Source organism: Ochlerotatus camptorhynchus, unplaced genomic scaffold (assembly GCF_037179485.1).
Source record: "Ochlerotatus camptorhynchus isolate MF236.1 unplaced genomic scaffold, CSIRO-AGI_Acam_v1.1 ptg000336l, whole genome shotgun sequence".
Classification (NCBI taxonomy): Eukaryota; Metazoa; Arthropoda; class Insecta; order Diptera; family Culicidae; genus Ochlerotatus; species Ochlerotatus camptorhynchus.
The window spans coordinates 1,986,885-2,009,225 of NW_027040824.1; the positions used below are offsets into that span (position 1 = coordinate 1,986,885).

General features: G+C 39.4%; 1 protein-coding gene across 2 annotated transcripts in view; it reads right to left on the reverse strand.

Moving 5' to 3' along the window:
- Window positions 1-22,341, reverse strand: part of RunxA (Runt related A) — an 83,942-nt gene that overhangs the window by 38,457 nt on the left and 23,144 nt on the right. The gene's annotated exons all lie outside the window — the stretch shown is intronic.

The window sequence follows — 22,341 nt, forward strand, 5'->3', positions numbered from 1 at the left end:
TTTCACTAAAGATGGCCCACAATGATCAGGAAAGTTTACTCTGGGTAAAACTATCAGTAAATTAAAATAAATTTGCTGTGGAGGCAGATATAATTTTTTTGAAGATGTTAGAAAAAACTTCCGAAGAAGTCGGAAAAATTCTTCCGGAGAAATAGAAAGAAGAAAAGAGAGAAAATTTAGAGGATGTTGGCAGACACTTTCGGAGAATCGTATACAATCTATGATCGAGTTTTCAAACCCGCTAAATACGGTGACGACGACGGCGATGACAAGTTTCGCAAAACAATAAATCTATCCTTAATGTGAAAGGACCTGGGATTGATTCCACTTTTTTCATACTCAGTTAGCAAAAACGGTTGTCTAAGGCAGCCGAGTCCTTCATACCAAAACACACCAAGTGTACAAGTTGATGTATTAAAACTTGACGGCGGTACCCTCTACACCAGAATAAGTAACTAAGCTACACGCAAACCAAAAATTTATTACAATGAATGTTAGTTCCATTTCCTATCATCATCTGTTCATGAACATCGCAGCGAATGTTAGAAGTTGACCTTGCAGACGATGTAATGATTTTTAATCTTTTTTTATTCCGTGTTCTGTTTATGCTTTCGTCTACACAAGCAAGCATTTGCCTTGATTGTTATGTATAACATGGTAGAACGACGCACACACTTGCCTCGATTCTCTCCAGCAGAAAAAGCAAACGAAGTTGCGCTTCTTGTTTGCTTTTAGCCTATCCATATTCCGAAGCATGGAGAGAGCAGTGGAGAAAGCATAGACCTGTTAATCGCAACGTTCGTAGTTTGAGTCCCCCCTAGCCGGCACTTTTTTTTTCGACATGAATAAGTTCACTAACTAATACACTCCACATTTTTCTTTCTCCATTTCTTGCATTGAACCGCAGCTAGGTATATCGCATCCTCAGTTCATGCAGTCTCCACTAACATCCTCTGATGATGAATCCCACATAATTGTAAGCGAATCTTACATCCCTTGGTTGGGTGTAGGAAAATGCGCTTAGGCCTTCATTAAATTCTACTTTTACGCGACGTTCATTTGTTTGATTTGGTCCTTACGTAAGACAGGAACAGAAGTCATAAAACCACTACATTTTCAGACTATCATGCCCCTTGCCTCACAACAAACTACGACCGACGCGATGATTGTTTAAGCCCTGCACGCAACCCAAAAATTTATTACAATGAATGTTAGTTCCATTTCCTATCATCGTCTGTTCATGAACATCGCAGCGAATGTTAGAAGTTGACCTTGGAGGCGATGTCATGGTTTTTTGAATCACACATAATAGTATGCGAATCTTACATCCCCCGGTTGGGTGTGGTAAAAGAAGCTATTCAAATGAAAATACGTACATGAAAGCAGGTCAGTAATGTTCTTCAAACTGGATCAATCGTGCCCCATATTTTTCTAAACATATTAAATTATGATTTTATAGAATACTGACCTGTGATAGATCCTGATGTCTTTTCCCAGCAAGATTCAATAACATACGTCACACATTACCAACAGTATAGTTTTCCTTATTTGACATCACTCCGACCGAGCTCCCGCACATTTAAAAATAACCTTGTGCGTTGTCCATGTAACTCATACAATGCAAATTATTTTTGGATTGTTTTGGCAATATCAGTGTTACTTGAACTACCCACGTAACATTGCAAGTTTAATCGAGTTTTTAAAACATGCTACAAGTCTAAATCATGGTCTACAGAACCCTCATAAAACCAAAATTATTACTTGGGTAGGTACGATGCGTACCTCCCTGGGGCCTCCCTTAGCTCAGTTGGTGAAGGCGCAGCTACAATGCAAGACCATGCTGGAGGTGGCTGGGTTCAATTCCCGGTCCGGTCTAGGAATTTTTCGGGTTGGAAAATTTCTCGTCTTCCCTGGACATAGAAGTATGATTGGACTTGCCACACAATTATACCAATGCAAAAATGGTACAGGCATCGAAAGCTCTGAATTAATAACTGTGGAAGTGCATCTAGAACACTAAGTTGAGAGCACGCAATAAGCTAAATATGCGATATGCAATAAGCTTGAACTGCGAAGAAGAAGAAGGTATGATGCGTTTTGAAGTTTGCTCATGAATGCACTGAGTAAGTTTTTCGCCATGTAAATCAACCTTAACTTTTGGCTCTGTGTGCACTTCTTCTGTCCGTTGGAAAGATGTCTCCGGAACGGGATGATTCGATGAAGATAGGTTATTCTCATCACTTGTCAAGTCGACTACTCTTGATGCTACCGATTTTTCCATTTTCAGAATATGAGTTCGAGAGGCCAGTGGAAGTTCATTTGTTCCGGTACAATCCTTGTTCTGTAGATAACGAAGCAGTTTTCCGATACTGATGAGCAAATGTAGGGTTACTTGGAGGAGTTCAGCGCTACGGCTTGGTAAAGCTTCAGAAGCGAGACGAACAGGCTGCAAGCAATCTAACAATGATTGTACTGCTTCTACGTCATCCTCTTTGACCGAAAGTCGCTTGAGATTTAGCTCACTGAGAGTTTCTACGACACATGAGTGTACTAGCGAAAGCCTTTAAAACATAGTTTTCAAACTGTTCCATCTAGTCTTTGCATCCAATAAAAGTTCCAATTCCTTTCCATGAGCTTTCGAAATTATTGCTTGAAGAAGTCCATTTTTCAAAGAAGAAAGCTTAAAAAGCTTCACTATAGGCCTGCTATGAAACAAGATCGATTTGACTTGGGGTACACGGCAGGTATAGGATTCAGAGTCTAAGATCAGAATTGGACGTCGGAAACAGCCAAATGAAGGCCATCGTTGTGGCAAGTTTGATGCAGGTAGTCTCTGTTAGAGAACCAAACTCGAGCATCACCTTCACACCATCTGTGGCCAATCAAAGGATGTGCAAGTTGAGGATTAAGGGCCGTTTCGTCAACTACAGCATCATCAACGTGCACTGCCCACACGAAAGGAGATCCGACGACGAGAAAGAAGCGTTCTATGCGCAGCTGGAGCAGGTGTACGAATGCTGTTCACAACGGGACGTCAAAATTGACATGAACGCTCAGGTAGGACGGGAGGCAATGTATAGACCGGCAATCGGGCCAACCAGCCTGCATGCCGTATCGAACGACAACGGCCAACGATCCGTGAAGTACCTTTTCCCCCGCAAGGATATCCACAAAGCCACCTGGAGATCACCTGACCAACACACAGAAAACCAAATCGATCACGTTCTAATCGACGGGAAATTCTTTTCCGACATTATCAACGTCCGCACGTACCGCAGTGCGAACATAGATTCGAACCACTACCTAGTTGCAGTATGCATGCGCTCAAAACTCTCGACGGTGCATAACACACGTCGAAGTCGAACGCCGCGACCCAACATTGAGCAACTACGGGACGCCAGAGTTGCCCAGGACTACGCGCAGCAGCTGGAAGTTGCACTACCCACGGAAGAGCAGCCAGGCGCAGCGTCTCTTGATGATGGCTGGAGGGACATCCGTTCCGCCATAGGTAGTACTGCTGAAGAGGCACTAGGTACTGCAATCCCGGACCGAAGAAATGACTGGTTTGACGGCTAATGCAAATTGTTAGTAGAGGAGAACCCAGGCAACCAGAAGTCGTATAAAAATGTGCAGACAGTATCGTAAATTGCTACAGTTGAAGTCAACATTGCATATAAGAACGGCATGCATCGCATTATGTTTAAGTTAAATCGTATAGAATGCAAATTTCCGACCAATATGCGATGATTCATTTTTTCGTCGTACTGTATCACAAATCAAATCGGATTACATCGTATGACTTTTCAAAGTGAATGTGTTATTACAGATTAAATCGTATATGATGTTAAATCAACCCATTTAAAATTAAATAAAAATTTGCATGTATATGGCCTCCACTTTTGTACGTATAAGCCATTTCTTTGCATTCTATACGATTTGTTTGTTTGTATATATGTTTGTACATCACGAAAACAACTTTGAATATACGTGCATTCTAGTTGTCTGGAAAGAATGCAGCCCGGGCAAGATGCTACAACACCGCACGAGATTGATTGTGGAACGATACAGACAAGCGCGGAACAGACAAAACTCGGTATTCCGAAGGAAGAAGCGTCAGCAGGAAGACCGAGATCGCGAGGCTATGGAAAATCTGTACCGCGTAAACGACACACGGAAGTTCTACGAGAAGCTAAATAGTTCGCGCAAAGGCTACGTGCCACAAGCCGATATGTGCAAGGACTTGGACGGTAACCTTCTCACGAGCGAGTGTGAGGTGATTGAGAGGTGGAAGCAGTACTATGACGAGCACCTCAACGGTGAAGCAGCAGAAAACGAAGGTGGCACGGCAACAGACCTTGTAGCGAGCGCAGAAGACGACAGGCTACCGGCCCCTGATCTTCAAGAAATTGAGGAGGAGATCGGTCGGCTGAAGAACAACAAAGCAACTGGTCTAGATCAACTACCAAGTGAGCTATTAAAATACGGTGGTGAAGCACTGGCTAGAGCGCTGCACTGGGTAGTTGCGAAGATTTGGGAGGAGATATTACCGGAGGAGTGGATGGAAGGTGTCGTATGCCCAATCTACAAAAAGGGTGACAAGTTGGATTGCTGCAACTACCGCGCGATCACACTGCTGAGTGCCGCCTACAAGGTACTCTCCCAAATTCTATGCCACCGCCTGTCACCATTTGCAAGAGAGTTTGTGGGGCAATACCAGGCAGGATTCATGGGTGCCCGCGCTACCAAGGACCAAATTTTCGCGATTCGGCAAGTTCTACAGAAATGCCGCGAATACAACGTGCTCACACATCTTTTGTTAATCGATTTCAAATCCACATACGACACAATCGATCGAGATCAGCTATGGCAGATTATGCACGAGTACGGATTTCCGAATAGACTGACTCGATTGGTCAAGGCGTTGATGGATCGAGTGATGTGCGTTGTTCGAGTATCGGGGACACTCTCGAGTTCCTTTGAATCTCGAAGGGAGCTACGGCAAGGTGAGGACTTTCGTGTCTGCTATTCAACTTCGCGTTAAAAGGTGTGATCAGAAGAGCTGGGATAGACACGAGTGGCACGATCTTTAGGAAGTCCATCCAGCTTCTTGGCTTTGCCGATGACATTGACATCATGGCAAGGAACTTTGAGACGATGGCGGAAACGCACATCAGACTGAAGGCTGAAGCTAGGCGGATTGGACTTGCCATCAACGCATCAAAGACAAAATGCATGAAAGGAAGAGGTTCTAGGGAAGACAATGTTAGCCTCCCACCCCGAGTTCAGATTGACGGTGACGAAATCGAGGTGGTCGATGAGTTCGGGTATTTGGGCTCACTGGTGACCACCGAAAATGACACTTGCAGAGAAATTCAAAGACGCATTATGGCATTGAATCGTGCCTACTTTGGACTCCGGAAGACGCTCCGGTCGAATAAATTCGCCGCCGCACGAAGTTGACTGTCTACAAGACGCTGATTAGACCGATGGCACTCTACGGCCTCGAGACCTAGACTATAATCGTGGTGTTTTCGAACGGAAGGTGTTGCGTACCATCTACGGTGGAGTGCAGATGGATGACGGAACGTGGAGAAGGCGAATGAACCACGAATTGCACCAGCTGCTGGGAGAACCATCCATCGTCCACATTGCAAAAATTAGGTGACTACGGTGGACTGGGCACGTCGTAAGAATGCCGCACGACGAACCAGTGAAAATGGTTCTAGAAAGCGACCCAACAGGAACAAGAAGAAGAGGCGCGCATTGGGCAAGGTGGATCGACCAAGTAGAAGGCGACCTGCGGACCCTTCGCAGACTACGAGGCTGGCGAAGTGTGGCCATGGATCGAGTAGAGTGCAGACGACTTCTTCGAACAGCAGAGGACAACAAGGCCTTAGCCTGATTGGTAAGTAAGTAAGTGTAAGTTACCGAGCGCCTTGGAAATCCTTATCATGACCAAATCGTGTGCTGCGCCAATATGTTATACATATTCATAATTACATAATATAGAGTGGAAAATTAATCTTTCTCAATTTAGCATTCAAACCTTCATGCCAAACACTGTTGACTGCTTTTGCTATATCAAGAAGAGAAACTCCAGTTGAGCAGCCTACAGATTTGTTTGAACGAATTAAATTTGTAACTCTTAATTAAGAGTTGATGAGTAGTTGAATGCCCATGGCGAAATCCACACTGCTCATCTGCAAAAATTAGGTTCATATTGATCTGAAACATCATTCTATTTAAAATTATCTTTTCAAAAAGTTTAATTATTGAATAAGCAAACTTTATGGATGGTAGCTAGAAGCTTCATATGGATTTTTATCTGGCTCAAACGATATTTTTGACGTAGCAAAGAAATGTGTTTGCAACTCTTTTTGAAACTAAATTTTGTCAGCACTCATCGTAATTATCCAACTCGGCAAGCCTTGCTTAATAAACGTACGACTCGTGCTGAAAAATATTTTTTTCGCAACATCATAATACAACATTGAGTTGTTAAAAGTTCTTAAAAACCACGGCGAAAAAATCAAAGTTTTTCAATAAAATTTCAAAAACGAAACCAAAAGCCACACAGACACAAAATTTAAAGTTTCAATTTGTTCTACCTTAGACGCTAATGTAACTTCTACCCACAGGTGACGACACACGCGGTTGAACGGTAAAAGCCACCACTTTGAAGCATGGAATCTACGATAAACTAATGGATTCCTTGTAACAACGTGTAAAATAACCTCCAAGTACTCTTTTTACATCACCGAACATCGTTCACTTAGACCGATGCCCTTTCATTCACCGGAGCAGAGAAAGGTTCGACCGAAATCGTAAAAAGCCTTCCCATCTCGCCACGTGACAGCCTGCCATTATGTGGCCTTCGTGTGTCAAGCTGCGTGACAACCATGTTATTTTAAGGCATAAATAGAGCCGCCGTATGCATCGCGAAATGCAACTTTCCGAGAGATTCGAAATCAGATTGCCTCCTGCGAATGTTTGTCGTGTTCGTGTAACAAAAGTGGGGTGGTACGGCATCGTCCATTAAAAGTAGAGAAGTTCCAAACGCTGATGCTCCACAAAACGCACGCAGTTCGCGTGTCATTCGCAGAACATCATCCTCTTCATCACAACTGCAGGATGCAGCAGCTCCAGAAGAGCACACTTGACTAACCTCAATCGCTTGGTCTGGTGGTTGGTTTTCTGAATTGCGAATATAGACTTCACACACAACGCGAAAAAGGATATTTCATATGGTGCTACTACCACTGTCGCCATCACCGCCACCACCACCGTGAAAAGTTGTTCCGCATCAACCGACAGATTGTTGGGCAGAAAACTGTCAACCGTCCAGTCATTCCGGGTGCGAGTCGTTCGTTCCTTTTTGGCTGCAGCATCATCGTTAGTGCCCTGCTGATGGTCAGCAATGCGTCGGACCTCATGACCAGTGTGTGAGCTCGCTAGTGCCGGTACCTACCGGAGGTGCGTGCGTGTGGTACGTGAGAGATTTAAATTATATCCTGCTTAATTTAGTGCGGGCCGTCGCGTCGTTGTCGTCAGCAGTGGCCAGGAGACCGCTCAGGCGATATACATACGCTTGTGGCCTGGTCGGGATTGCGGCTGAAACAAGATTGAAATTGATATTTTCGTAGCTCAATTACAAACAGCCGTGGCGTGGCGCGAACGCAGCCTCCCGAGGAGGTAATTGCAAAGATTTGGACAAATGTTTACCCCGTGCAATCTGCATCTGTCCGTTGCAACGCCGTCGCGACGGTTTCGGTCGGTCGGTCTGGGAAGCAATTATTATTATTGACATCTCCGTTGGATGCGTGCTGTTCGGGTGAGAGCTGCTGGTCATCGTCTGTGGAAGCGGTTGATGTTGTTATTGTTGTTGTTTGAATTGGAATGCTTCCCTTGGCGGTGGTGGCTCGCGTGATGGCTAATTGGTATTTGAGTATGTCGGCTTGGATGACCCTGTGACACGTTCCCGGTGTTAATTGGCTTGGATTCGATTTAGGAATTTTGATTGGATTTTGGGCTTGAAATCTTGTTCTTCGTTTATCATCTCGGATGGTTGAAATGTTGAATAGGTAATAATGAGACGGATTTGCTTCTGCGAAATATCCACCAGGCCAGCAACGATTAATATTCCATGGATAACCAGCTAGCAGTAAGAGAAATGAAAATGCAGGCCTTTTTCCACAACTAGCTCAATCTGGCTTCCTACACCGCACGATAAACCTCAATGATTTGGTACTAACCCGCAAAACCAAACTGAGGTTAGTAAATTCACTGAACCTTTTGACACACCATGTCAAAGTATGTTTCTTTCACCTAGTTGCTGGCCATTCTACACACGTTCTGTTCCTCTACTAAACCATACTCTTTCCGCTCATATTCACCCGCTTCGAAAATCAAGCTCCCGACACGCATGAAACCTCTATTTATTAGTAAACAACGGTCCGCACCTGTCTCGTTAATTTGGGTGCTGCAATGTTTTTATGTGCCATGACTGCCAGCCATCCATGCCATTCCACCAAGCAACACCAACGCGTGGGTGGCCGCGATAATATGTGTTGCTCCCGGGAAATTGGACATGAAAAAATCAACAACACCATAAATTGCTCCCAGGGAAGGTTTTTTACTGAGTTCATTCTAAATACCCGTCACACACGCACGGCTACACTGTGTTGGAAGGATTCATATTTTGGCTCCGAGAGTGGGAGGAAACAGGATACTCAAAATATATGTTTATGGTTCACCCATATTTAACCTCAAATCAAACCAACTCTTACTCTCGGCCTATGGTTCAACAATTGGTTAAAGTTTGGTTTGGGTGCATACAGTTGTGTTAATCCAAATTCATTTACTGCAAACGGAAACTAATGGAGAGAAAGCACGCAAGCCTGAGTGTTTGTTTTGATCGGGATAATTAACTATAACTTTCAGTCTTGTGTACGGCTTTGGAAGCAATCGGACAAACTACACTTGGGGGTATCAGATCAACCTTGCCCTGATTTTCTTTTGATCTGGATATTTTAAATCGTAATCTTAAAAATCCACGTTCCGTCACGTTATCCGAGTGCGTTCAGCTTACGCTTTCCCAACAAATTTAGATTATCCAGAACTGGGAGCAAATGGGAGGGTTGATGTTTTTGGTCACATGATCAGTGTTGTTATCTTGGTATCACTGTAGAACCTCTCGGTTACAGTTACAGTTGACATGTAACGCGGGTAGATCACCTCTTCGTGGTGCGTTACGGTGTGTTTTTTTCAGTAATCATAAGATCAAATCTTAGTCCTTGTTATGTTTTATGCCTTGTTAATAGTGACAACACTCGGGTTGCCGCACCGAGGATAATATTGAAACAAGATAGGGTAGGTTTCTATGGGATTCCTTATCTTCCATTCGTTATTTTCTAGTATGAAATGGTTAATACTAGGGTTCCGATGCGTGGTAAATATCGGTGTCATTGCTTGATTTTCTCCAAGGAATTAGATTTTGACTGACGAAGCAGCAGTACCAGGCCAAATAGCAATAAAAAAAAATTTTTTGATCGACTTTGCATGAAATTTTGCATAATTGTTTGTTGTGGGCAACCATTCACATTTGCTCAAAAATTCAAATTCAAATCTAAATGATTAGTTATTTTGAGTAAAAAAAAATCTTGACCAGACCAGGAATCGAACCCATGGTCTTGCTTTATAGCTGCTCTCTTACCGACTGAACTAAGTGAGGTATACATAGGAACTTTTCGTCTTAAATCCTACTGTCTGAAAAATATCTATAAAAATTTCTTTGTTCAACCTCATCTGAAGATGTATGAATGCATAAATTGTGTAGATTTTGGAATGTGGTTTTTTGAAATTGTAAAAAAAAACGTGCCAAATGGAATTCAGGTTGAATTATTAAATGAAGTTAACAATTAATTTTTAATATTTTAACCATTTTTTTTTTCAACATTACTGGAATTTACTTTTCAACTATCCCCAATATGTTCTAACAACCTTTAGGAGTATCTTTAACATGCAATACCGGATAAAAGTATATTACATCGGGAGGTTACTGTAACTTTTTCGGGTGTCGATTAAATTTTCTGAAATCTCGGCTGCTGGTTGATCAAGTACTCAAAATTTATCCTACAACTCTGAGCGTAATTGGTTGAATCTATAAGAAGTTTGAGCATTTTTAGCAAAGCGTATGAATTTAGAGTAGCCTACTTCAAAATTGAATTTGATGGAGTACAATGAACCTAGTAGGCTTTGCTTATTAAAATTAAATACATAGGGGAAATGGCCATTTCGACCAAATTGAATTCAGAAATCATTATGGCTACTAAATTTAAAGAATTCGAACATGTATGGGTAAAAGCGCAAGTAGCAGATGAAACTCATGTCTTTGCTTCGGTATACTTTCCTCCGAACAATGCTCATAAGGACACGTATGATAAGTTTTTTGGAAAAGCGGAAGAAATTTTGTCTAGTTTACCCCCTGAAGTAAAAGTACATGTATATGTATATGTTTATGTATATGTATATGTACAACGCAATGTTGACTTTATTTCTGATATGGAAAATGAAAGCATCTTACTTCCAGTCGTTGGGGAAAATTAAACACTCCATTTCATTTTTGTCAAAATTGCAAATTTAGGACTCAATCAAATTAACCATGTAAAAAATCAACAAAATTGTTATTTAGACCTTTTATTAACAAATACTTATGAAGATTTCTGTGTGACTGAATCGTTAAGTCCCATATAGAGAAATGAAATGTTTCACACAGCAATAGAATATTCTTTATTCGTTCACATAAATGAAAGAACCAACGACTGCGAATTTGATGAAATCTTTGTTTACAATTCAGCAAATTATGATAACATCAGAAATAGATTGAACATTGTCGATTGGCAAGCAATATTAAGAACTGCAGGAAATGTTGAAAGTGCAGTTGACGTATTCTACAATGTGTTGCTTGAAATAATACTTGAAGAAGTGCCAACTAGAAGAAGAAGACGTCAGAGTCATGCAAAACATCCAGTTTGGTACAACAGGGAACTGAGAAATTTAAAAAATAAAAAGCAAAAAGCGCACAAATTTTATAAAAAATATAATAGTGAAGAAGCTTTGGCATACTATTTAGACATTTGCGATCAGTTAAATTTGGCCGTGAATATGGCATTTGAGGAGTATTATTTAAAAACTGAACTTGAAATAAAATCTTGTCCTAGGAAATTCTTCAATTATGTGAAAACCAAATTAAAATCTGATAATTTTCCATCAAAGATGCATTTGGACGATAGGGTAGGTGAGAACTCGGATGATGTATGCAATTTGTTTGCAAATTTCTTCCAAGAAATCTATACTACGTTTTCAGAAGAGGACCATGACCGTGAATATTTTGAATCTTATCCAGAATTTTCAAGTGACATCAGCGTAAGTCAAATAAAGGTTCATGATATCTTAAAGGGTTTAAACAATTTAGATGCATCTAAAGGTCCTGGCCCTGACGGTGTTCCGCCAGTTTTTATGAAAGCTTTAGCAACTGAACTTACTGCTCCATTATTTTGGATTTTCAATATGTCACTGGAATCCGGAAACTTCCCTAAAATATGGAAAAACTCGTTTTTAGTGCCTATCTTTAAATCTGGCAAAAAATCCGACAGACGTAATTATCGTGGTATAGCTATTATCTCTTGCATTCCGAAACTTTTCGAGGCGATTGTGAATGAAAAACTCTTTCTTCAAATTAAAAACAGAATAACTACTATGCAACATGGCTTCTTTAAAGGCCGTTCAACAACTACGAATTTGCTCGAATTAGTTAATTATTCCTTGAATGCAATGGATAATGGAAACCATGTAGAAGTGTTGTATACAGATTTTAACAAAGCGTTTGATCGAATTGACATACCCATGCTTCTTCTTAAACTTCAAAAAATGGGAATTCATTACGCACTCCTCAAGTGGCTTGAATCATATTTAACTGACCGCCATCAAATAGTAAAATACAAAGGAAAGACATCAAATCCCGTTGATGTCACTTCTGGAGTTCTTCAAGGCTCCCATTTAGGACCGCTTTTATTTATTCTCTTCGTCAATGACATATCTTTCATTATTATAAATTGAAAGTTTTAAGTTTTAATCTATGCTGACGACTTTAAACTTTTTTTGGAAATAAAAGATGCCAAAGACATCATGCTACAAGTAAATATAAAAAAATGTTACTCAATTACCATTAGTAGAAAACGAACCCTACCCGATAAAACAATCACTTTAGGAAACCATATCGTAGAAAAGTGTGATAGAGTCAGGGATCTAGGTGTTATTTTGGACTCAAAGCTTACTTTCACCGATCATTATAACACAATTATTAACAGAGCTAACAACATGCTTGGTTTCATAAAACGTTTCTGCTACAACTTTCACGATCCGTATACGATAAAAACATTGTACATTGCTTATGTAAGATCGATATTAGAATATTGCAGAATAGTTTGGTCTCCTTTTTCAATAAAACACGAAGAAAGAATAGAGTCCGTTCAAAAGCAGTTTCTATTGTATGCACTCCGCAAGTTAGGTTGGACTGTATTTCCTCTGCCATCTTATACAGCTTCTTTCGTAAACGATATCGTATCACATCGAATTGATTCAATAGAACTATTGTCATCCTTAAATTTATATACACCATCTAGGCATTTACGAAACAGAAATATATTTGCTACAAATCGTCACCGTACGAATTATGCCAAATTTGGACCCTTGAACCAAATGATGGATACATACAGTGGGGGAAATTCGTTTAAACGCAATGTCATTTTTGCGTTTATTTTCAACACAAAAGATCGAGACAAAAAATCAAATATAGTTTGTCATAGCCCATCAGAAGTCTCGTATTTGAGAACACAATTTGATTGGAAGTTCATAATGACTTTTGAAAAAATCCCAAAAAAGGTGATTTTGGGGGGGAAATTCGTTTAAACGCACTTTTAGTTTTATTAATCAAATCGAGTTCACAGTTCAAAAATCAACAATAAACAATAGTTAATACTTCGTTTGCTTTCCGTTTTTCTGAATAGTTTCGAAAATTCTGTTCGGCATTGATTTCACCAGCTTCTGCAGAGTTGTATCAGGTATCAAGCTCCAGGCTTCTCTTACGGCTGACTCAAGTTCACGAACTGTTTTAAACTGCCTTCCGCCTTTGTAAACCTGTCGTGCCAGGATGCCCCACAAGTTCTCGATAGGATTTAGATCCGGACTACGAGCTGGCCAATCCAAAAGACTGATGTCTCGTTCAGAAAACCATTTCAAAGATTGCTTGCTGACATGAATTGCTGCATTATCCTGTTGAAATACGAAATTTTCCGGCATAACGTCTTCAGTAAACGGGATCAAAACATCTTCCAGAAGCTCCAAGTACTTTCCCGAATTCATCCTGGTTGAAATGGTGGCAATAGGGGTCTTTCCATGGATCGAAAAAGCGGCCCAACACATTAGAGTACCACCTCCAAAGTTCCTGCTCAACTTAACCTGCGGAGATTTCCTCAAATCGTGCCAATAATATGCGGTGCAGTCTGGGCCGTCCAAATTGAATTTCTTCTCGTCAGAAAAAATAACATTGTCCCATTCCGTAGTCCAAGACATGTATTTTTTAGCGAAATTCAATCTGGCGCTAATGTGGGCCGGTTGAAGATTGGGTTTTTTTGCTTTTTTGGTGTACTTTAAGTGGCCACTTCCATGTAGAATCTGCCGTACACGCCTCTTAGAAATGGAAAGCCCCATTTCTTGCTTGATTTGCGCAGCAGAGAAGTTTCCAGAGTCTCCCATTTGTATGATTTGGTTTCGGACACGGTTGGTGATCTTCGAATTTCCCTTTGTTTTCTTTTTTACGCCATACGTCTTGCCTTTTTTCAGCAGGTTCCTGATTGCTGCTTCCGATCTGTGGATCACACGTGCAATTTTGCGATTGCCTTCACCGCGACTTTTGAGTTCTCGAACCAGTATTTGCTCCGACTGGCTTAAATACTTTCCTTTACCCATTTTGCCGAAAACAAGCAACAACTACCGCGCAACGCAAATTTAAACTCGTGTTAATGGCGAACGAGGGCTATACAGTGTAAATATGACAGATGCGCAAGATAACAGGAGCATAGGTACGCTCAATGCGGCTTTACGTTAGTGTGCGTTTAAACGAATTTCCCCCCCAAAATCACCTTTTTTGGGATTTTTTCAAAAGTCATTATGAACTTCCAATCAAATTGTGTTCTCAAATACGAGACTTCTGATGGGCTATGACAAACTATATTTGATTTTTTGTCTCGATCTTTTGTGTTGAAAATAAACGCAAAAATGACATTGCGTTTAAACGAATTTCCCCCACTGTATAATAAGCACTGCGATAACATTGACTTTACAATGACAAAAACCAAATTAAAGCAATATTTTAATTGCGAGTAATTCAGCTAGAAGTAATGTTTTAACTTGTTCTCAAGACATATTATAAAAATAATGGATGTAATGTCAGCCTAAATGCCCCTAATTTCGGCCCATACATAAATTCAGCAATCGACTAAATTTTCAATAGCCACCAAACATATCCATTTGTACCGTCCCAATGACGCATTTATCTAGATAAAAATGAAAAATAGCAGATTTTTAGCGATGGGCCCAATCTTAGATCCATAGGCCAACATTAGAGCCATTTCCCTAGTTCACCATTTTTTATAGACGGTGAAAAAAGCAAACTGATAAAACTTTTTTCGTAATAAACGGATTTTAGTAAAACTTAATACTAATGAAAGAACTATGTCTTGACTATCAATGCGCATAATGCCAGCATATTTGGTTCATTTTACATCATAAAACTCTAGTTTAAAAAAAGGCTACTCCGAAAACAAGCGTTTTGCTAAAAATGCTCTAGCTTCTTATATATTCCACCAATTACACTCAAAATTGTACCATGAAATTAGGTATACCTGATGGTGATGATGATGCCACCGCTTACACCTACAAAAGTTTAAGCTGGACGAATTATCTTTAAGATAATTAAGCATAAAATATTGATCAGATTGGCAAACAAAACGAACTGGTTACAATTACAGATATAAATTCCCTCAACACTTCTCAATTACTTAACAGCGTCACCTCTTTGTCCACCTTTTTGTCTACTTTAAATATTCACAAACATTTCCAGCGATCAAGAGTTCATGAATAATCAACAAAGCATTCAAATACACTAGCAACCTTGCAATCGCATGCTATTGTTATTTTCAGCAATGTCAGGAATGCTCACGAACCCCCGACATTCAGCCAAAAAATTTACTACTAATTCAAAACATCTTCCAAATAAACTTCAATTTCCTTTTTTTAAGATTATCGATTGTTAAATTCAGCATTATATATCCATAATACGCGCGCAAGGCTCAATCCTTTGTGTGCTACTCAAAAATTACTTTTTTTATAACTACTAATATTAAATCAAATATTGAAAATCCATCATCCATCATGGTGATCAGGCATGGAAATTCATTTAAATACATTTAATTCGTGCATTCATTTACATTCGTTTGCCTCTATTTTTTCATCGACAGAATTCCCTAAAATGATGTATGAAGCTTTTGTAGGTTTCGATACAAGCGGTGTCGGTGGTGTAGTGGTAAGCGTGATTACCTCTCACCCCAACAGGCCTGAGGCATAAAATGTCTAATCACGACTTCCTTCGGAAGGGAAGTAAAGCCGTTGGTCCTCGATTCATGAGCTGATGGGTCGATAGGTAGGGTCCAGGTGTGGGAGCTTGCCTCCCTGGCGTCGGTAGCATTGATGCTCAGCACGGAAAACAACATCGACGGAAAACAAATCAAGGAAAAAAAAATGGTTTAGATTTTAGTAAACTGAACCTAACATAGTTTTTCAGTGAATGTAATTTACATTTACTAAAAAACAATAACAAATTCTACCCACTCTAGTTCATCAGGCCCAAGAGATACAGATTTTAGTTATTGACAATAGTAGTATGATATCAAAATCTACAAAAGCTTTCACGGAATTCTTCTGATAAAAAAGATGCAGGAAAATGAATGTAAATGAATGCATTAAATTGATTATTTTTCATGCCTGATGGTAAACAAAATAGTTTTTGTGGATGAAATAAGAACACCACATTTATTGGCATTAATTGACAAATAAAGTATCTTGAAGATGGATTATTTTGTATGGAGAGTCTTTATAACGACTTTCTAATAAGTAATGTATATTAGAAAGTCGTTATAAAGGCTACACAATAATCCATCTTCAAGATACTTTATTTGTCAATTAATGTCAAGAAATGTGGTGTTCTTATTTCATCTGCGTTTCTCGTATTATATCTACATAGTTAAAAAAGTAGTGTAAATTTCCGTTACAATGATGCATACAAATGGAACGTCATATAGCATAAAAGTTTACATTATATATCGCGTAAATTTATGAGACATGCCATGAAACTGTCCATCGTTTAAATCGACATGACCTGTAAGATGCCAGTTTAAAGGGCGAACAAGAAATTATTGCGACACCGAAAATGTCATGCCAATTTTCTTATAATTTTTAGAATCAAACCAAAATTTTAGGGTAGTTTTATACATACACAGCAAAAAATAAATTTTAATATTACATCCAAGAGGATGCACTACAATCGTGTCGAAAATCTCATGTAATTTGTATGGCCACAACAATAAACAAATGCAGTAAAAGCAGTGTAATGTGAGTTCATGCACTGTATTAATGATAATTTTGTCCTTTTTGGCAAGTAATATTACACCATATTTTCTACACGACTGAAGTGCATTCACTTTGATGTGATATTAAAATTTATTTTTTGCTGTGTATATTTACTTCAAAAATCAAAAGAAAAGTTAATCGATGGAGCCTTGAGTGTAAAATTGAACGCATTTTCGCTTGATGCCCTCCATCAAAGTCTTTACAGTGTCATCCGGTACCAGTTTCTCAGTTTTTTTTTTTCCATTTTCTTAACATGTCCTTCTCGTCTTTGACTGTCTTCTTGCTCTTCCGAAGTTCCCGCTTCATTATTGCCCAGTACTGCTCCACCAGGCGTTGCTCCGGACAGTTTGGCGGATTCATGTCCTTTGGAACAAAATGGACAGAATTGGCCTCATACCACTCCAGGACACTTTTAGAATAGTGGCATGATGCTAAATCTGGCCAAAATAGCGGAGCTTCGTCGTGCTGCTGCAAGAACGGCAAAAGGCGCTTCTCGAGGCACTCAGATTTGTAGATCTCGCCATTTACTGTGCCCTTTGTCACGAAAGGCTCACTCCTCAGTCCGCAAGAGCAGATGGCCTGCCAAATGAGATATTTGGAGGCGAACTTCGACATTTTCTTCTTCTTAAATTTGTCGTCCACATCGAACTTGCTATTGCCGGTGAAAAACTCCAACCCCGGAATTTGCTTAAAATCGGCTTTTATATACGTTTCGTCGTCCATCACACAGCAGCCATATTTTGTCAGCATCTTCTCGTAGAGCTTCCGTGCCCGAGTTTTAGCCGTCGATTGTTGCCGCTCATCGCGGTTTGGGAAGTTCTGTACCTTGTATGTATGTAGTCCAGCTCTCTTCTTTGCATTCTGGACGTAGCTCTGCGACATGCCGATCTTTTTAGCCAAATCACGGCTTGAGACGTTGGGATTTGCTTTAATCATCCGCTTCACCTTTCCCTCCGTCTTTTTGTTCTCCGGTCCCGGTTTTCTTCCAGCTCCTTTGCCGTGGTCCAACGTCAACCGCTCCTGGAACCGCTTCAACACTCTGAAGACGGTTGAATGGTGAATGTTCAACATTTTTCCCAACTGCCGGTGCGACATGTCAGGAAATTCCAGGTGTTTGGAAATAATTTGTTCTCTCAGCTCGCGTTGGTTCACCTCTATTTTCATTGAATCGAAAAACACGACTTCGAGTTTGACAGCATGTACACAATACACATCAATGAGAAAGTGTGCAAAATTTGGTTGATTTTTACCCGATGGTAAAAAAGTTATGCCCTGTTGAATGTGTCGCAATAATTTCGTGTTCGCCCTTTACATGAAAAGGAAGTTTACATGCATGAATGTTTGCATGCATGGAAGTTTAGATTACCAGTAAATGAAGAATTTTTTTCTGCGTATGATAATCACGTCCCCTTTCAATACGATCACACAAATATCGAGGCAGTAAATCGTTAACCATGCTTGGCATGCACAGTTGTACACACCAACTGCTCATTTCTTAATAGCTTTTCACTCAGTTGTTGAAATTTGTGTTTCTTAAAAGTAATTGATAGATATGGATCATAGCTTACTATAGATATGCAAAGAGTAGGTAAATCTCAACATTTAAATCAACCCCACTGAATTTTTACACATAAAGTCCGAGATGTGCAGCGAGCATTTCTCACTTGATTTTTACAACGCAAAAACAAATACACTAGAATTAAAATCTACTTTTTGTTACATACTTATTACAAGCTCTAACTTTATTATATCTATTGATTCAAACAGCACTATTTTTGGACAACTGTGTGCAAGTTATTAGCAAATGAGCAGTTCGTGACCAAAACTGTGTATGCCAAGGATGCTCACAATACCATTCCGATACCAAATTATGCAAATGCAATGCCAAAACAATACTACATAGGTCTTCTTTTGGTATCCAAATATCAAATTTCGTTACCCGAGCAGGAACGATTATCTCGATACCTTAAATTGGTATGGATGAGCCTGACATAAGAGGTAAAATACCAAAAAATAATACCAAACAAATGTTCCCACAATACTATTCCAATACCAAATTATGATAATGCAATACCAAAACAATACCACACAAGTATTCTTTTGGTATCCAAATACCAATTATTGGTATTTACAAAGTATTTTGCATGTGATTTTTTGGTAATATTCGTTGGTATTTTACCTCTTATGTCATGCTGGTCAATACCAAATTTTGGTATCAGGTCTTTTTTTGGTATCCAAATATTAAATTTCGTTACCCGAGCAGGAACGAATATCTCGATACCTTAAATTGGTATGGATGAGCTTGATATCAAAAAATAATACCAAACAAATGTTCCCACAATACTATTCCAATACCAAATTATGATAATGCAACAGCAAAATACCAATTTTTGGTATTTACAAAGTATTTTGCATGTGATTTTTTGGTATTATTCGTTGGTATTTTACCTCTTATGTCATGCTGGTCAATACCAAATTTTGGTATCAGGTCAGAATTAGGTATTCATTAGTTATTTTCTCCTACTCGGGTATTCCCAAAATATTTTGCGTGCAATTTTTTGGTATTATTCTTTGGTATTTGGTATTTGGAGGACTCATCAACACCAAATTTTGAGCTCAGGTCAGAATGAGGTATTCATTAGTTATTCTCTCCTGCTAGGGTATGTGCGGTACTGTAGTTAAAAGACACTCCTAAAGGAATTCAGAAGAAATTTCAAAAAGTTGGAGAATGAATTCTGGTTAAGTCTTTAACTTTTAAGCTGCAAAAAAAATCTGATATTATATACTTATGCCTGGTACTATATCTCCAGATGTTTCCATTGAAATATTCTTCAGGCATCGTTCGGATGTTTTTATTTTGATTTTATTCGGAAAATTCTTTCAGCTTATAATGAAAGTTTTTCTGTGTTCTGGCTTACTTAATCAAACACTTGTCATTTTGAACCCTCCGTTTTTTTAAACATCAATAAGCTTTGAATTTCGGAATGTCAGCAGTTTTTCATGAAGATATCACATTTATTTCATAGTGTTAATAGTCTTCAAAACACAACTTTCCATCGCTTTTCAGGGTAACTGGCCCAAATGTTGGCCTATGGAGCTAAGATTAGGCTCAAAGCTAAAAATCGTCTATTTATCTATTTTATCTTGATTAACGCGTCATTGGAACGGCACCAATCGATATTTTTGGTCGCTATTGAAAATTTAGTCAATTGCTGAATTTATGTGCGGGCCCAAATTAGGGGCATTTAGGCTGACATTACATTCATTTTCCCTTTACATAATAATTAAATTCATTTTATAGTGAATATATACGCGCATGACATGAAATCAATCAAATGTACAAGCAAGGAAGCAGTCATCTTTGCCATCATTAATCCAGAATAGAAGATTAATTATTCGACAAATGGCAGCCCATTTTCCAAATACTTTGAGCTTCCGATTGATAGACAAAGCACACATGTACATGTTTCCACTGGTTCTGCCGTAAAAGGGGTGAATTATTCAAAAAGTGTCACGTATGTTTACCAAACGTGGAGGGGCTCCAGGGCAACATCCAAAGAAAGGTAACGTTTTAAATGAAAGAAATTAAATTAATCGCCTCGTTTTTGTTCGGAGCGGTTGACACTCTCTCCCGGACACGGTCTGCTGGAACAAAGGAGCTAAATAATTCTATATTTAAAATCAGGTTGAGTTTGCCTTTTTTGTTTCAGATGAAGAAAAAAATAAACGGTAGAATCCATCCCGATCAGACGCACACAGAAAGAGGACCTCCCGGATCCGCTTGAACTCTACTCATACGTATGTGGAAATTCCTGCTGACTTTGGGTGGGTACTGAGAAAGGGTTATGTTTAAAGAACCTTTTTGTTCTCTTCCCCACACAGACAACCGGGTTGGGGCAATCTTCTACCGGTCCTGGCGTACGAGCTACGTAGGAGTGAGACATAATAGGCGTTCATTTGCGATTCAGCCTGGTTGAAAAGTTTTTCGGAAGAAGAGAAACAGTCCTTCGATTCTTCAGAGGAGAAACACTCGTTTTGTGTTTTTAAGTACATTTGCAAGGCAATCAGGATCGACGGACGACGGAATAAATTTTACATCGGTCGATTTAATAAAATTCCAATGCAGATTAATTGGAAACGTCTGAGCCAACGCAACCGAAGCGAGCGTAAACGATAACGAAGATAAATTAATGGATCTACACAGGAAATCAGCTGGAGTGTGTATCTGGATCGATTAAGAGTATGGACATGAATTTAATTAAACTCGTTCAGTTTTATATTGGTGTAATAGTTTTTCCCTTCTGGAGCGAATCACGTTTCCGAAGAGCAATTTCAAAGCCTGAGGAAACGCCATTCATGAAAGGGTTTGGTTTTGCTTATTCTTTATACATATTTTCAGTAGCAGAGTTCATGCTGATGATGAGGAGTAAACCTCAGGGAATTTTAATAAAAATCACTTTTAAATACTTTCCCTGCTATCTTGCTTTGCAAAGCTAGCTCGGAGGATACTGCCTTAAAAGTAGCTGCTGGAGTGCGGAGTATCGTTTGGCTAGATCGTGAATCTGCGATAAAATTAAAATCATTTAAAACCCGAGGTGGCAAGCTATTTTTAATTTTATCCTCTTAATCCACTTAACTATTTGGTGGCGCTTGCTCAAAAGTGAAGTTTATAGTTTGTTCATTGTTGTCGGGGCTGGTTAAGAAATTCATTGGTATGGAAGGCCCAAAGAAGAAGATAAAAACTTGATAACACTTTCACTCACAATTCATTTTATTGATTTTATTTAAACCGGTTTGTTTAACTATGTATTTGGAAGGCGCAATAGCGTTAGCTTTACGAAGTCGATAAATAATTGTATATAGATTAACAAGAACAACTTACTTCTACGTCTAGTACAGGTAGACCAATGATTCGCGGCTTACTCGAGGTTACGAAGGATAACATTTGGAAGGGAAGTGGGGTATCATTGTTTCATCAGAGATTTGTCGCCAACACTATAACGTTGTGACTATGGTTCGCGTCTGGTGTTCGACCGGCTGTCGATGGTGGGTTATGATGAGACTTATCGAGACGAGGGGACAAGCTCTTACTTTTATAATTATCAATATTATTAAAACTGGATGCATTTGTCATGTTATCTAATGTTTGGCAATTTAAATTGGAACTGAGTGGCTTACAAGAAGTAAAAACGGAAGTTAAATTTGGAAAGAACTTTAGAGCAGCATAGAGCAGCCGTAAATTTTAAAGGCAAAATATTATTTCTTATGCGTTTATGCGTGTCGAACAGGGTGGCCCAAATCAGGTCAATCAGATTTGCACAAACTTTAGTCAAGCACAAGCGCAGCAACAAAACAAACCAAAGCTGCAGCTGGTAAGATTCACTGGCCAGTAAATTACATTTTTGGTATGAAAAATCCATCCCTGGGCATAGAGTTATTATTGCATTTCCGGAGAACTTCGAGATGAGGGCATAACTGCTTTTGTAAACAAACACGCCCTTTGACAATTTCTCGCGAATAAAAGCTCAATCTCAAAAACTAATAACACAAACAGGTAGAGGAGTGGTTTCTCTACCATTTGGTATAGTTTGTTCG